We start from the raw sequence: 17,352 nt of genomic DNA on the forward strand, positions 1-17,352 counted from the left end.
TACCTTATTTATATCTTTCCTTTACTACCTTTGCATGGGTTAAGTCAAAACAATTATTCCTGAGCCCCTGCCTGTAACACCAAATTTCTATCATCAAAAATCATATGTTAGTACCTAGCAGGCAGGACTTATGGGATTAGGACTTACAGGACTGACCACATCCAACAGGATATGATTAAGAAACAGACTAGAAGTGAAATGAGGTTGGCCCCTGGAACCATCATCGCTAATACTTTATTTTATGATCTCTAGTTAAAACTTGTCATAGAATCCTTTTCATCTGTAGTTCACCCTTTTTATGACCAGCTCCATCTAAAAGCCCCTGTATCAATGAAATCCTGGTGTAAATGAAGTTAGCTTATTATCATTAAGCTGGTCAATCATTTGGAGGTGGAGGGACAAGGCTAATTTTTCAGTAACTGGAAATAATGTTGCCTTTCTTTCATATGTCTACTGTTTCTTGTGGCCTCTTGCTGTAGAGATGATGAGTGACTTATTTCTTTTTATATATTTCTCCATACTTCCCAAATTTTCCAAACTATATGCTTACCATTTTGATAATCAGGGAAAAGAAAAAAAAAAGGAAAGAAAATTCCATAAATTTAAGAAATTGAATCAGAAGAGAGAAAGAAAGTTTCCTTTACCCATAATTCCAGTCTGGTCTTAGAAATAAAACTCACATCCCTCAGGGGAGAATGTCAGTATTGAAATTCTATGATTAGGGATGATGTTCATCATAACAAATGATAAATAATATACTATTTGCTCATTTAATTCTCATTTTGTCTTTAAATCTCAATATGTCTTTAAATCATTTTTTATTCCTCCTAAAACAACCGTTTGTTGTCTCAAATGGTAAATATTCTCTGAAAAACAAAACCAATTATTAAATTATATCTTGGTATCACTCATTCTTAATTGCCCTTTTTATAGATGATTGGGTTAGGGAAAAAGTATTTTCAAATATCTTGCATGCCCTTAAGGCAAAACATGGCCATTAAAAGGTTGGTGAAAGATCTCAGATATTGATAGGGTACAGGGTCCTGATAATGTCAGAGTATAAAATAGGAATACTAACATTTTTGGAGATAGTTGCTTTACAATGTTGTGTTGGTTTCTTCTGTATGATAAAGTGAATCAGCTATAAGTATACATAGACACCCTCCCTGTTGTGCCTCCCTCCCTCTAACCCTAGCATCTTATTAGAGTAAGACTGAATCATTTTCAAAAAAAGAGATTTTAAGTCTAGGAGTAAAAAGTTAAGCTTTTTAGAATCTGTTCTATGAACATGGGCAGTGTATATATTTAGATGACATCAGAGTAAATAATACCCAATATAAATTTGAGGGGCTTTGTTAGTCTGGCTAAGAATTGGTTAGTCTACATTGCATCCCTAGAAGACAGAGTCTCTGAGGTGGCCTCCAAATTCTTCAACTGAGTTTTGTCTTACACCAAGTAGAGATGAAGCAGCCTTGGTTCTCATCATTGAAGGCAAGATGGGCTCTCTGATTTTTATGTGGGTCTGGGATGGGGGCTGCCCTGTTTTTTCAATCACCTAAAATTTTGTTTTATGTCTACAGTTGAATCAGCATTGATATATACACCACCCCAATCAAGATATAGAATTCCCCTAAATTGCTGCAGGCCTCATGATGGTCAATTTCCTTCCCTAATCCCCAGCCCTATGAAGCTATTTCTGTTTTCTGTAACTGTTGGTTAGTTTAATCTTTTCTAGAATTTCAGTATGTGAAACCATACAGTATATACTGTTTTGTTTGACTTCTTCAAATCAACAGAAAGCTTTTGAGATTCAGCCAAACTGTTAAATGCATTTATGTTCATACTTTTTAAAAGCAGCTTTATTGGAGTATTATTTACATACCATGAAATAAATAAACAGTGGTATATCCATTCAGTGGAATACTATAGAGCAATAAAAAATAGTGAATTAAGAGGAGCAGTAATGTGCCAAGTCCCTCATGCCACAATTCTGAAAACCTAGCTTTATCTTGCTTCACATTTCATTTGTGTGTGGGTATGATGTGAAGTAGAGGTCATGGTTTGCCTTTTTCCCATACAGATATCCAATTTCTCCAGCACTATTTATTGAAAATCCTATCAGTTCTCCATTGAATTGCCTTTGTACTTTAGTAAAAAAAATCAGTTGAGAGAAGATATTGTCAAATCACATATTCAGTAAAGAATATATAACTAATTTTCTCAACTTAATAATAAACAAAGAACTCAGTTTTTTTTTAAATGGGCCAAAGACTTGAACAGATTCTTCACCAAAGAAAATATACAGTTGGCAGCACATACAATAAAATCTACTAAAAATTGGTTTTAAAAAACAGTGATAATCTCAAGTTCAATGACAAGCTCCACTGCAGACAGATGCATCCAAGAAGATGAAGATTTTCCCCAGGAGGGGTGGGCAACCAGCATTTCTTATTGTCCTCAGATCTATTTTGAAGCTCTGTTTCATCTAAGCATGGTTGAGAGGATTGTGGCTCCCTTCCTCTAGCCAGCTTTAAATCATAGTATGGAAGCTCTAACCTAGGCATGTCAGATCAAAAACACTCGCCCCCAGTTACCCTCACTCCAGTTGACTTATAGGCTATTTCCCACAGCAAGAGAGGCCAAGACACACTGTGCTTTAAAGTAGGTGTGTCATTCTGAAACAGACCACTGATGCCAGTTCCAGCTCTGGAGCAGTGATACAGAGATTTTCCCCAGGAAGAAAGGTGATCCATAAGAACAGCAAATTCTGATGCTCTCCCCAGGGGAACTGAGTTTATTGAAACATGGTATGGGGAAGTTTAAGCCAAAGGGTGCTTTTGAAATGCTGGAGATTTTGGTAGTAATGTATGGCAAAACCAATACAGTATTGTAAAGCAAAATAAAGTAAAAATAAAAATTTTTTTAAAAATTAAAAAAAAAGAAGAGGCTAGTAGTTTCATGAGACCAAGCAAAACTAATCATAGACCAATTTACTAGAGAGAATGAGGGAAAGAAATAAGAATAGTCCTCCTGTAGTCAGAACAAAACTCAAAGGCTGGCCTCAAAACCTACCTCTACAAAGGGGCACAAATTTAATTAGATTGGACTGAAGAGCAATATATGACATAGGGCAATCTCAAAAGCAGCAGGGTAATTACTTGGCAATTACTGATTCCTAATAGCTCTGTGTGTTACCAGCAGAGGTAGATAGCTTAACAGAGACATCAGAGAAAGAGAAAAAAAGATCTCTGCTAAAACCACTGTCATCTCAGGGTGACTGTATGAATGCCCAAAGCTGTGCTTTTTGAGGAATGACATTAATGGGGAACTGCTCACTATAGGGGAAATAGACTTCATTAAAATAGTCTACCCATATCACTAAACAAATAAGCAAACAACAATAAACCCTGAGTAAGGAAGGGTCAGTACACAGAGCTGCTACAATTAGACATGCAAAAAAAGGAAAAACAGGAAATATAACTCATACATGGGTTTTTCCCATACATGGGAAAAAAAGAAGAAACTGAAACTGCCAGTGAGAGGGCCTAGATATCAGTTGAGAAGACGAATATTTCAGAATTGGTATTATACTAAATATGTTCAAAGTATTATATAAAACTTTACTTAAACAATTAAAGAAAGGTGTGATGGCAATGTTCCTTTTTTTGAAGTTTTAATTTAATTTTATTTTTTAAAATAAATTTATTTATTTTAATTGGAGGCTAATGACAATACTGTATTGGTTTTGCCATACATTGACATGAATCCGCCATGGGTGTACATGTGTTCCCCATCCTGAACACCCCTCCCACTTCCCTCCCCATCCCATCCCTCTGGGTCATCCCAGTGCACCAGCCCCAAACATCCTGTATCATGCATTGAACCTGGACTGGTGATTTGTTTCACATATGATAATATACATGTTTCAATGCCATTCTCCAAAATCTTCCCACCCTCACCCTCTCCCACCGAGTCCAAAATACTATTCTATACATCTGTGTCTCTTTTGCTGGATGACAATGTTTCAATAAAAAGAAAATACCATTAAAAATATAAATTAGTTTTAAAAATCAAAATTCTGGAGTTTAAAAGTATAATAACAAAATTAAAATTCACTATAAGAGATCCAGTAGGCTTCAAAGAGTGGACTTGAACTAGCAGAAGAAAAAAATGGTGAACTTGAAAATAGATCAATAGAAATTATGCAATCTTCCTAATAAAGAGAAAAAAGAATGAAGAAATATTAACAGAGCCTCAGAGATGTGTACAACAACATTAAATGCACCAAAATATGCACAAAGAGAATATCAGAAGAAGGAGAAGAGAGAAGAAAAGGAGCAGAAAAATATTCAAATAAATAATGGCTGAAAATTTCTGAGTTTTGATGGAAAACATTAATCTACAATCTAAGAAGCTCAGAGAACTGCAAGTAGAATAAATGCAGAAATCAATACCAAGACACATCATGGTAAAAATATTAAAAGACAAAGACAAAATCTTGAGAGCAGCAAGAGAAAAATGACTCCTCACATGTAGCGAACCCCAGTAAGATGAACAGGTGACTACTAATCAAAAAGCATCGAAAGTAGAAGGGGAGAGTAGGATGATATATTCAAAGAGCTGAAAGAAAAAATTCTGTCAATCAGTAATAATATATCCAGTCAAGCTGTCTTATAAGAATGAAAGCTGAATAAAAATATTCCCAAATAAGCAAGAGCTGAGAGAATTTGTTGCTAGCAGACCTACCTTATAAGAAATACTCAGAAAAATTCTTCAGACAGGAAGCAAGTGACCTCAGGAAAAAATAACTGGTCTGAATATCTCTTGTGACTATAGATACAAAATCCTCAAAAACAAAACAAAACAAAACCCCTAGCAACTGAAAATTGGAATCCAGTGATATGTAGAAAGGATTATTTACCACAGCCAAGAACCAAGTAGGACTTACCCCAAGAAATGAAAGTTTGTTTTAAATATGAGAATTAATCAATGTAAAATAATGTATTAATAAAACAAAGGACAAAACTACATGATCCTTTGAACTGTTATGGAAAAGCATTTCACAAAATCCAACATGCTTTCATGACAAAAAAAAAACAAAAAACACCCAACTCATTCGAAGCAGGAGATTCCTCAATCTGATAGAGAATATCTACAAAAGTACCCATAGGTACTATTGTACATGATAGTGGAAGACCAAAAGATATCCCCCTTAAGGTAAGGATCAAGACAAGGATGTCCCTTTTGTCATTTCAATGGAACATTGTACTGGAATTTCTAGCCAAGACAATTAGACGAAAATTAAATAATAGACATGCAGACTGAAAAGGAAGAAGCAAAACTAACTCCATTTGCAGATGACACAATCTTGTATTTAGAAAATACTAAAGAATCTCAAAAAAGAGAGAAAAAGAAATGAAAAACCTATTCAAACGAATAAATGAGTTAAGCAATGTCAATTACAAAACCACTGTATTTCTCTACACTAGGAATGGACAATCTGAAAATAAAGTTAAGAAAACAATTCTTGTTACAATGGCATCAAAATAAATAAAATACTTAGAAATAAATTTAACAAGAAAACGCAAGACTTGTAAAATGAAAACTACAAAATGTTGTTGAAAGGAATTAAAGAAGACCTAAATATAGTAAGACATCTAATATTTCTGAATTAAAACTTAAATATGAAGTGGCAGTGCTCAAATTGACCATATGGCACAAATTGACAAGCAAATCCTAAAATGTACATGGCTGTTCAAGGGATTCAGCATAGTCAAAGTAATCTTGAAAAAAGGACAAAATTGGAACACTCACTCTTTCCTAATTTCAAAACCTACTACAAACCTACAGTAATCGAGACAGTGTGGTACTAGCAGCATAAAGTTAAACAGATAGATCAATTGAGTAGAATTGAATGTCCAGAAATGAACTCTCAAATTTATGGATAGATGCTTTTTGACAAGCAATCCAAGATAATTCAATTAGGGGAAAATATGTCTTTTCAAAAAACAAATAAACTTGGACTACTAGATAACACATGCAAAAGAATGAAGTTAGAGCCTTTCCTCACACCATACACACCAGAGGGATGGTACGGGGTGGGGGGAAGGGCAGGAGGGAGGGGGGTTCAGGATGGGAAACACGTGTATACCTGTGGCGGTTTCATGTTGATGTATGGCAAAACCAATATAATATTGTAAAGTAATTAACCTCCAATTAAAATAAATAAATTTATATTTAAAAAAATAATAACTCAAAATGAATGAAAGAGCTAGATGTGGGAGATAAACCAACAAAGCTCTTAGAGAAAAATAGGAGTAAATCTTTGTGACTGTGAGTTCAACAATGGTTTCTTAGATGTGACACCCAAAGCACAAGCAACAAAGGAAAAAATAGATAATTAAGACAACAAAATTAAAAATTCCTCTACTTCAAAGGACATAATTTAGAAAATGAAAGTGAAGTCGCTCAGTCGTGTCTGACTCTTTGCGAACCCGTGGACTGTAGCCTACCAGGCTCCTTCCTCCATGGGATTCTCCAGGTAAGAATACTGGAGTGGGTTGCCATTTCCTTCTCCAGAGAAAATGAAAAGATCTACCTAAATAATGGGATTAAATATTTGCAAATCATATATCTGATAAGGAACTATACCCAGATATATAAAGGACCTTTTACAACTCAACAACAAATCAATTAAGAAACAGGCATATAATCTGAATAGATATTTCTTCAAAGAGACATACAAATAGGTGATACACACATGAAAAGTTGGTCGACATCTTTAGTTTTCAGGGAAATGTTAATAAAAACCACAGTGAGATACTGCATCTCAACCACTAGGAATGCTATAGCAAAAAAAAAAAAAAAAGGTGGACAAGTGTTGGTGAGGATGTATAGAAATCTGAACCTTCATATATTTCTGTTGGGAATGTAAAATGATGTAGACACTTGGGAAAATGATTTGGCAGTTTTACATGCAGAGCACATCATGCAAAATGCTGGGCTGGATGAATCACAAGCTGGAATCAAGATTTCTGGAGAAAATAACAGCAACCTCAGATATGCAAATAGTGCCACTCAGTCCATTCTAAAGGAGATCAGTCCTGGGTGTTCTTTGGAAGGACTGATGCTAAAGCTGAAACTCCAATACTTTGGCCACCTCATGTGAAGAGCTGACTCATTGGAATAGACTCTGATGCTGGGAGGGATTGGGAGCAGGAGGAGAAGGGGACAACAGAGGATGAGATGGCTGGATGGGATCACCGACTCGATGGACGTGAGTTTGGGTGAACTCCGGGAGTTGGTGATGGATAGGGAGGCCTTGCATGCTGCAATTCATGGGGTCGCAAAGAGTCGGACATGACTGAACTGAAGTGAACTGAAACTAAAGTTAGGATAATTGTATATGGAGAGTGGGAAAGTGAAACAGTAGTCTTATATGAGGATGAAGAGGAATAAACAAGGAATGAGCATTGGCTAGACCAATGACAACATGGAAACAAAATAACAGAATTTAAAAATATTCAGCCAGGAGGCAATAAAAGTAGCCAGTGTCCAGATTTCTACAAAGAACTGAAAAGGCCAGATTTCTGACTCTTCCAAAATCTGTAGGATAAGTAACAAAAAAGGCAAAGTGCGTGGCTCAGCCTAGAAACTGAACTGCTAAAAAAAAATATCTAGAACTGATGCTCAGTGGTCACTTTTAGTCAATCTCTCTTTTCAAGTGTCCACTCCCTATAACTGGTCACACATTTTATGATGGACTATATTTTGAAAGTGAAAGTGAAGTTGCTCAGTCGTGTCTGACTCTTTGCGACCCATGGACTATAGCCCATCAAGCTTCTCTGTCCATGGGATTCTCCAGGCAAGAATACTGGAGTGGGTTGCCATTTCCTTCTCCAGGGGATCTTCCCGACCCAGGGATCGAACCCAGGTCTCCCACATTGCAGGCAGACACTTTAACCTCTGCACCACCAGGGAAGCCCATATTTTGAAAGTTCATTTATACACAATTTAACACTACTGGGCACTTTAAAAATACCACTTCTCTAGAGTCACTTATTTATTCATCAGATGAAACTGAGGATTAGTCACTAAATTAGAGGCTGTGAGTATATTCTGTAAGGGTACAGACCTTGCTGTGGTACAGAAGTTTCACAGGACAAGGGTGCGAGTGGGACCATAGCATCCTGCATTAGGAATGTTTTGCTTATAAACCTGTAATTCTCACTGACTCCTGTGCCAGTTCCCATGTTTTCATCAAAAGGGTACCCTCTGTATCTCCCCACAAAATGTCTGGTTGAGGGGCCTCAAAGTGGGTTAGGGTTTTAATTATTCACAAATTAACACTTCCTGGTAAATTTGAAAAAGGAGTACATCTGGGTCACATGAGACCTCACTAGTGCTCTCTGCTATTACATCTTTGCTGAGTGTAGGTATCCTACTGCCAGGTTTTGGGTGTGTGAGACTTATAGGCAGTGGCAACCCACTCCAGTACTCTTGCTGGAAAATCCCATGGATGGAGAAGCCTGGTGGGCTGCAGTCCATGGGGTCGCTAAGAGTCGGACATGACTGAGCGACTTCACTTTCACTTTTTACTTTCATGCATTGGAGAAGGAAATGGCAGCTCACTCCAGTGTTCTTGCCTGGAGAACCCCAGGGACGGGGCAGCCTGGTGGGCTGCCATCTATGGGGTCGCACAGAGTCGGACACAACTGAAGCGACTTAGCAGCAGCACAGCAGCAGACTTATAGGGCTTGCTGATGAACAGAAAGAATATAAGGTCTGCTGAGTAGCATTTTGGATTTTCATAGGGACATTTTATACCTTGACAATGCATTAAATATGTAAGAAGACAGTGGTATTAGGGTGTCCCCCAGATACAGCCTCCAATGGGTTAACATTGTTGTTGTTCAGCCGCCCAGTCATGTCCAACTCTCTGTGACCCCATGGACTGCAGCACACCAGGCCGCCATCTCCTGAAGTTTGCTCAAGTTCATATCCATTGCATCAGTCCAAAAGTCCGTTATACACATCTGTGTCTTTTTTGCTGTCTTGCATACAGGGTCGTCATTGCCATCTTTCTAAATTCCATATATATGTGTTAGTATACTGTATTGGTGTTTTTCTTTCTGGCTTACTTCACTCTGTATAATCGGTTCCAGTTTCATCCCTCTCATCAGAACTGATTCAAATGTATTCTTTTTAATGGCTGAGTAATACTCCATTGTGTATATGTACCACAGCTTTCTTATCCATTCATCTGCTGATGGACATCTAGGTTGTTTCCATGTCCTGGCTATTATAAACAGTGCTGCGATGAACATTGGGGTACATGTGTCTCTTTCAATTCTGGTTTCCTCGGTGTGTATGCCCAGAAGTGGGATTGCTGGGTCATAAGGTAGTTCTATTTGCAATTTTTTAAGGAATCTCCACACTGTTCTCCATAGTGGCTGTACTAGTTTGCATTCCCACCAACAGTGTAGGAGGGTTCCCTTTTCTCCACACCCTCTCCAGCATTTATTGCTTGCAGATTTTTGGATCGCAGACATTCTGACTGGTGTGAAGTGGTACCTCATTGTGGTTTTGATTTGCATTTCTCTAATAATGAGTGATGTTGAGCATCTTTTCATGTGTTTGTTAGCCATCTGTATGTCTTCTTTGGAGAAATGTCTATTTAGTTCTTTGGCCCATTTTTTGATTGGGTCGTTTATTTTTCTGGAATTGAGCTGCATAAGTTGCTTGTATATTTTTGAGATTAGTTGTTTGTCAGTTGTTTCATTTGCTATGATTTTCTCCCATTCAGAAGGCTGTCTTTTCACCTTGCTTATATTTTCCTTTGTTGTGCAGAAGCTTTTAATTTTAATTAGATCCCATTTGTTTATTTTTGCTTTTATTTCCAGAATTCCGGGAGGTGGATCATAGAGGATCCTGCTGTGATTTATGTCGGAGAGTGTTTTGCCTATATTCTCCTCTAGGAGTTTTATAGTTTCTGGTCTTACATTTAGATCTTTAATCCATTTTGAGTTTATTTTTGTGTGCGGTGTTAGAAAGTGATCTAGTTTCATTCTTTTACAAGTGGTTGACCAGTTTTCCCAGCACCACTTGTTAAAGAGATTGTCTTTACTCCATTGTATATTCTTGCCTCCTTTGTCAAAGATAAGGTGTCCATATGTGTGTGGATTTATCTCTGGGCTTTCTATTTTGTTCCATTGATCTATATTTCTGTCTTTGTGCCAGTACCAGTTTTAGGGATTTTAATATTAATTCTCTCTTGGGCACCTGCTGATAACCTAAAGCACAAACTTTGTACTCTTGTCTCAGTTTTGATATGGAATATGGAGTTTTGGTGATGAGAAATGAAATGTGACTAAAGACATATACACCTGCTGCTTACCAGCCTCCCAACAGCTCAAAGCCCATATCACTTCAGCTGATTTAACACTTGCTTATAACTTGGAGCCCAGAGTGGGTACAGATAGCCCATTTACCAGTTGGAGTTTTATTTAAGTATTACAAATAAAATGCCCTGCTGATGCTGCTGCTAAGTCGCTTCAGTCGTGTCTGACTCTGTGCGACCCCATAGATGGCAGCCCACCAGGCTCCCCCATCCCTGGGATTCTCTAGGCAAGAATACTGGAGTGGGTTGCCATTTCCTTTTCCAATGCATGAAAGTGAAAAGTCAATGCAGTCTACCAGGCTCCTCCATCCATGGGATTTTCCAGGCAAGAGTACTGGAGTGGGGTGCCATTGCCTTCTCCAAATAAAATGCCCAGATAAACTAATTAGTAGAATTATAGAAAACTGGAACTAGAGCAAATATTATCCAAAGTAAGATAGCACACGCTAAAAAATAACTGCTTGGGCTAAAACTGACAAGCTTCACTGGTATGCCCCCCAAATCTTTAATGGTCACTTTGTACTCTTAGCTTGGCAAGTATTTTCTTTTGTAAACATATGGCGAAACGTCAATAGAACTATGGCACTTAAAAAACAAACAAACAAATAAAAACCTGTCACTATTTTTCTCTTTATTGATGAGAAAGAAGTTGGCATATTTATGCATGCCCACATAGGTACACAGGCTTATATGTATGCACATGCATGAATGCAGTTAGTCAACATTTATTGAATGCAGACCTCTATATAGCAGGAAGAACCAAGGGAAATTAAAACAAAAAACACACCTAATCTCTGCCCACATGATAGTTATACTCTAATAGACAATTTGAGATGCACAGGAAGATGAACAAAAATTGATTACTCTAGAGATAACCTCTTTCTCTTCCATAACATTTACTTTTTTTCCCTTCTGAGTACAAAAGTAATACATGTTTCTTGCAAAAACTTTGAGAAATAATCACCTGTAATGCCAGTATCCAGAAATATGTATGTATACATTTAAATATATATCCTTCCAGGCTTGTTTTTCCTGTGCTTATAAAATGTCTTTAAAGGCTACATATGGTATGAGTCCAACTATATTACATTCTGGAAAAGGAAAAACTATGGAGATAATAACAGGATAAGTGGTTTCCAGAGGTTGAGGGAGAAGGATGGAGGGATGAATAGAGCACAAAGAAGTCAGAGCACAGAGAATTTCAGGGAGTGAAAACCCTTTTTATGATGCTATAACAATGGATACATGTCATTATACATTTGTCCAAAACCACAGATTGTACAACATGAGAAGTGAATCCTAATGTAAACTATGCACTTTAGGTGATAATGATGTGTCAGTGCCAGTTCATCAATTATAACAAAAGTACCACTCTGGTGAGTGATGTTGAAGTGGGAAATGTTAGCCATGTGTGCAGACAAGGGGGTATATGGGAAAGATTTATATCTTCCCCTAATTTTCCTATGAAACTAAAACTAAAACCAAAATGTAAACTTTTTTAAAAGCTTGTTTTACAGAAACAAAATCACAGACATAAAAAGCAGACTGGTGGTTGACAAGGGGGAGGGTGTTATGGGAGGGTTGGAATGGGAAGCTGGAGTTAGTAGATATAGGCTTTTATATGTAGAATGGATAAGCAGCAAGGTCCTACTGTATGGCACGAGAACTATGTTCATATCTTATGATAAAGCATAATGGAAAAGAATTTTTTTTTTTAATGTATAGGACTTCCCTGGTGGTCCAATAGTTAAGACTTCATGTTACCAATGCAGGGGGCATGGGTTCGATCCCTGGTTGGGAAAGATCCCGCACGTCATGTGGCATGGCCAAAAAGAAGAAAAAAGAATATGTGTGTGTGTGTGTCTGTGTCTAACTGAATCATTTTGTTGTACAGCAGTAATTAACATAACATTGTTAAATACTTCAATAATACTTCAATAAAAAATTGTTTTAAATGTCTTTAAAACAAAATAGAATCATATTATGAATACCTTGCTATGAAATTATTTTTTTAACCTGACATTATGTCACAGTGTTCCATGTCCATAACATTTCATCATAAAGTATGCCATAATTTATTAACAAATATCATAATTCACAACAATGTGAACATACTTAATACTACTAAACTATATACTTAAAAATAGTTAAGATGGTTAAAATAACCTTAAAAACAAACCAAAAAACCCTAATTATTGAAGAGAGGGTATTTTAACTATTCATTATTATGAATAATTCCATAGTGAACAATCTTTGAGTGTTATTTTTGTGCATGTGTGTATATCTGATTATTTCTATAGGAAAAATTCCTAGATTAGAACTGCTAAGCTAAAGGGAATGTGATAAAATAGAAATATCTTTATTGTTTTTCCCAATTTTAAAAATAATTTGTGCTTGTCATTTTTTTTTTTTCAGAAAATGTCCAAAAATATTTAAAAAAAAACAAAACTTACTTTTAACTCTACTATCCAGAGACAAAGACTATTAATATTTTGGAGACTATCCAGGCTTTTTCTTTGAATATATAACTATATATATTTTAAAATAAGCATATTGTATTTGGTAACCTGGGCTTTCATATTAGAACATATCATGTGTCTTTCCATACCAATAAATAGGCATAATCATATTTCATTCTTGAAATACATTTCACTGTACAAGTATACCATAAGTTTTATAACCAAGCCATATCTCTGAATATTTTGTTTCTAGTTTTGCATTATTATTAATAGTGTTTTCTGAGAATTCTACAACTTTGTGCACTTATGTGGTTACTTCCTCAAGATAAATTTCTAAATGCAGAATTGCTAAGTAAAAGTATTTGTAAGGTTTGGGGGATATAATGTTGAATTTTACTTCAAAAAAATGGACCAATGTATACTTTCACTAATTGCGTGTTTCACTTTTTTCAGGAATTTCATGTTTTATACATAAAATGGTTTCATCCATACAGATATTATTTTTCTACCATTTTGTTCAAAGTTAATTATCTCAAAATCACTGATTAAAAAGTAGTCTATCATTCAGTTGATTTGAAATTCCATCTTTATCAGATATTTACTTGGAATATTTGCATATGGCTCGGGCTGTCTATACCCCCTACCCCAAACTTGTATCTGGCACTACTTTGAAATTCTCTTAACAAAATATTGTAATAAGAATACACCTCATTTGATTCCAATTAAATTCTTCCTTAGGTACTGAAGTCTACAGAATTAACCTTGTCTGTAGTCACTATGATTTGACAGATATCATCAAGCACTCCCATATGAAAATATCTTCCCCATCAACTTGTTATTTCTCCCCCCAAAGGCCTCTCTTTCGGTTATTCCAAATTTCCCAAACAGGTTGCACATTCAAATTACTTGGGGAGGTTTAATTGATTGTTTTTTTAAGTACAGATATCTGGACTCTACCTTAGTTCTACTGGAATCAGACTCACCAGGGTAGGCTCTGGCCCCAGTGATTTGGAGGTTTGGCAATCATAGGTTTCTAGAAAAAAGATAACAGTTATTTCAAGAAGGCAAGAGTTAAAACCCATATGTGTTATCTGGAGAGAATCTCTTCTAATCCTTCTCCCATGTTATAAATTGGTTTATTCAATTTGAGCTAATTATCCCCTTGGAATACGCCACTAGAGGCTTGAGCCCTGAAAGGAAAAATATAGAACTGGCTTAATTTGGAAGGGAAGGAAGGAACATAATGCAGTAATAGCATCTGGACAGCATTGGGTTCCAGGCTAGGAATACCAGTCCATAGACAAAGTTTCTCTTGCTTATGTTAGTCAGTATATTAAGTGCAATCAGCATGATCTTAGGTGATATTCAGGTGAACACTGTTTTACTAATTATGTACTGATTTTTCTGATTTTCTTCCATTTATAACAAGTGACACTGGTTTTCCATTTACAATAGTGATACAACATATCTTTAAATAAACATACATTTTAAAAGGTGGATAAGTTTAAAGGAAAACATCACTGATAGTAACGGGATATAATAAACTTTTCACTATAATTAGAAATAACTGAAGTTCACTAAACTCTGACAATGAGATTCCTGGTATAGATGGTTGGAAATTTAGTTAGCGAGGAATGTCAAAGGGAAAACTAAAATGAACTTGTTTGTCTGGTAAGCTTTGCTCAGGGTTAGAGCTAATACCAACTGTATTGGTGTCTTTTAGGTTCCTCACCTCATCTTGTGCTGACTTCTACTATATTTACTCAATGTGCAACATGAACCAGTCAAACTGTACAATTCCAACTCTACACCAATGGAAAGTGACCAGTCAAGCTACACTGCTGCCTAAGTCTGATATTCTGTTTATGACTTTAGGATTCTTGCTCAACCAAGCCCTGGACCAAAGACGCAGGTGAGCACTGTTCAGGCCTTCTTGAAGTCAAAAACTGCACCCTTCCTGTAGGTATTTCCAAGTGCTTTATGTCCTGCCAAAAAAATAAAAAACAAACAAACAAAACCCACAAACACACACAAAACAAGGAATTAACCTAAGCCAAGAAATATGTGACTTTACCTAATTTCTGCAATTATCTGTGAGGGTGGGGTGGAGGGAGGTGAAAACTTTTATTTGAAAAGACCATTCCCATTCAATATCTTTAGTATTGTAAGATATATAGACCTTCTGGGGAATATGATTTCCAGCAAAGTTACGTTTTCTGTCTTTTCAATCATCTTTAAGAACACATTTTTAAATGTATTATTCACCTGATCTCTGGTTTAGGAGCTTGGAGATCTGGGTTGTTAGAAGCAGCATGCACTTACATAATACAAATCTATCTTCATTATTTACCAGCTGTGTGATCTCATGCAAATTTTGGTTTTGCTGCTTTAAGCTTCATTTCCCTCAACTATAAAATGCTCATAACATCTCTTAAGATTTTTTTGGTAAAAGTTAAATGAGATAATGTGCATAATGTTCTTGGCACATATTAGGGACACAGTATTGTTTTAACTAAAGCCCATCTTCCAAACACTTCTCTGCAGATAACCTGCATCTGAATTTCCTAGAGAGTTTCTTTAAAATGAAGATTCCTTGGATAAAGATGTGATATATATATACACACACATACACATATACATATAATGGAATATTACTCAGCCATAAAAAAGAATGAAATTGTGCCATCTGCAGAGATGTGGATGGACCCAGAGACTGTCATACAGAGTGAAGTAAGTCAGAAAGAGAAAAACAAATATCATATAATATCACTTATATGTGGAATCTAGAAAAATGATATAGATGAACTTATTTGCAAAACAGAAATAGAAACACAGATGTAGAGAACAAACATATGGATATCAAGGGGGAAGGTGGGGTAGGATGAATTGGGAGATTGGGATTGACATATATACACTGCTGCTGCTGCTAAGTCACTTCAGTCATGTCCAACTCTGTGCGACCCCATAGACAGCAGCCCACCAGGCTCCTCCGTCCCTGGGATTCTCCAGGCAAGAACACTGGAGTGGGTATATACACTACTATGTATTAATATAAGATAGATAACTAATGAGAACCGATTGTATAGCATAGGGAACTCTACTTAATGCTCTGTGGTGACCTAAATGGGAAGGAAATTTTAAAAAAGAGGGGATATATATATATATATATATATATATATAGTTGATTCACTTTGCCGTATAGCAGTAACTAACACAATTGGAGTATAGTTGTAAATTCCAATAAAAATTAATAATAAATAAATAAAATGCAAAATAAAATAAAGTGAAGATTCTTGGGTTCTATCCTAAAATTCTGAATCAGATTATTAGAGTGAGGCCTAGGAATCTGTATTTTATCTAAGTGCCACTCCTAACTCTCCTTCTGGGTTTGAGATATAAAGGCTTTGTGAGGAAAAACAAGTCTGCACTTGGTTTTTTATTTCTCAGTGAGTCTGGAGGGGAGAGGAGGTCTTTTGGAAGCTGGCACTTTTCAAAGTGCTGAGAAGGAGAGATCTTTCTATGAATAGACTGAGAAAGCAGGGGAATGTGTTAGTATTGAGCGTGCAGTCCCAGAGGGCTCCGTGGAAAGTGTTGCTGCTGCTGCTGCTAAGTCGCTTCAGTCGTGTCCAACTCTGTGCGACCCCATAGACGGCAGCCCACCAGGCTACCCGTCCCTGAGATTCTCCAGGCAAGAACACTGGAGTGGGTTTCCATTTCCTTCTCCAATGCATGAAACTGAAAAGTGAAAGTGAAGTCGCTCAGTCGTGGTCGACTCTTCGTGACCCCATGGACTGCAGCCTACCAGGCTCTTCCATCCATGGGATTTTCCAGGCAAGAGTACTGGAGTGGGTTGCCATTGCCTTCTCCAGTGGAAAGTGTTGAGAGGCTGTAAAACTGGACAGGTGGTAGTAGAAGTGTATTTACAGCTGATCTCTATGGAAATGAAAGTTTAAATGGGTGTGGGACCAGATGAGCTTGAAGCTTTCATGATGACTGAAGAGGACAGAGATAAACATGGACAGAGTCATCTCTCTAAACAGAAACTTGGTATAAAGTTGCTTGATGCCAGGGAAAGTGCATAGTCAGCTTAATCTATTTGAAACATTTAGTTATTTGCCATTTTAAATAAGTGACAAAGTATTTATTAAAATAGATTAATAATTGGAGATAAGATGGGTATTTCTTCTCTAAATCCAAGCTTTCTGTCTTCTCTCTGCTATACTGCACTTGATTTGTTACAGGAAGCTCACTTCCTGGTTGTTTCTGGCATGAGCTGGAAAACTGCCCTGTGCTTTCTAAACCAGAACATCTGAAACATTGATGTTTCAGTACATAAGGTGCTTGATATTGCTTCCTTAGGCAGGTTATTTTTTATATCCCCCAAAAGCATAGACTGGAAAGGGAACTCTTTAATTGTTGCTGTAATAGCTGGGGAAAAAAGATATGACAGTGAATCTACTGAGTTACCCCACTACTAACGTAATTAACCAGGCA

General features: G+C 36.6%; 1 pseudogene; it reads right to left on the reverse strand.

Annotated features, from left to right (window-relative positions):
* The window catches only part of LOC108634286, a 35,341-nt pseudogene that overhangs the window by 14,238 nt on the left and 3,751 nt on the right, over nt 1–17,352 (reverse strand).

Source organism: Capra hircus (genome assembly GCF_001704415.2).
Source record: "Capra hircus breed San Clemente chromosome X unlocalized genomic scaffold, ASM170441v1, whole genome shotgun sequence".
NCBI classification, from domain to species: Eukaryota; Metazoa; Chordata; class Mammalia; order Artiodactyla; family Bovidae; genus Capra; species Capra hircus.